Here is a 1,108-nt window from a genome sequence, read left to right as displayed (position 1 = left end):
TTAGGTTTCTTAAAGACATGGGATGGCATTAAACAATCGCTTCATTCTTCAAAGCTACAAGAGAACTTAATTGATCATTGCTGGTGTTTCTTTGCCTTTGATTTTGCTGGTGAAATCCAAATGATTGAGCAGGCCTGTTCTATCCACTGGATACTACAGCATGTTGATTATGATTGCTCCATGAAAAATTTTAATGTTGTCTTCATCCAAGGTTATAAATGTTTAAGCAAGGATTGTTTTGGTTCTGTCTGTTAAAGTTGCCCACATAATTGACCGAGGTTGGATTTCAAGGACAATTATCAAATAAATGCTCTTCTCCACAATAAACACAAGATACATCAGCAATTTAGCTAACAGTTGCTAGAACAGTAGTCATAGCCTTCACTATATTTGTTAATGAGGTTACTTGGGCTGATAATGTTGTAAAGGCGTCTATATTGTGGACTTCTGTTGTTATTAGCTATCCTTTTGCAAAATTTCATAACAAGGCCCCATTTGCTAAAGCATCCACTATCAATAGCTTGGGTTGAGACCATTGTAAAATGTTTCCAACTGTATACAGTAAGGAATACCATGATGAGGACATCTCCTAAGTAACTCTTTGAATATTTTCCATGCATCATACAAGCTTTCATCTTCGAGTTGATGGAAAGATGTGATCTTATTCCTCCATTTTGTATTCTTGGTCGGTGTAAAGTACTTCATTAAAAATTTGTCAGCCAAATCATTCCATGTATAATGAAGTCAGGTGGCAGAGAGTTCAACCGTGTTTTTACTTGATCCCTCAGAGAAAATAGGAAATGTTTGAGTTTCAATGCTTCCTATAATGCTCTAGCAATCTTGAAAGCATCACTTATTTCCAAAAACAGCTTAAGGTGAAGTTAAGGATCTTCTTATGGTAGACCATTAAAATACCCTACTGTTTAAGCATCTGAAACATCATTGGTTTGAGCTCAAACTTAGCAGCTTGCACTTCAGGTTTGACTATTCCAGGATTTATGGCTTGAGGAGTTAACACAACATAATCTCTTATGGCTCTGTCTCTATCATCTTCCACATAGATAATATTGTTGTTCCTTAGTTGCCCATGAATAATAGACCCATTATG

The 1,108-nt window shown here is 36.0% G+C and overlaps 1 non-coding gene across 1 annotated transcript; it reads left to right on the top strand.

The window, feature by feature from the left end:
- The first annotated feature begins 568 nt into the window (after positions 1-568).
- Positions 569-675, top strand: LOC112096627. Its single transcript, XR_002904524.1, has one exon. It is a non-coding gene; the product is annotated as a small nucleolar RNA R71 (small nucleolar RNA).
- Positions 676-1,108: the final 433 nt, after the last annotated feature.

The sequence above is a fragment of the Citrus clementina genome, unplaced genomic scaffold (genome assembly GCF_000493195.1).
Source record: "Citrus clementina cultivar Clemenules unplaced genomic scaffold, Citrus_clementina_v1.0 scaffold_8, whole genome shotgun sequence".
NCBI lineage: Eukaryota > Viridiplantae > Streptophyta > Magnoliopsida > Sapindales > Rutaceae > Citrus > Citrus x clementina.
Note: the sequence above shows the minus strand (reverse complement) of the source record. Positions and strands in the feature narration are given on the sequence as shown.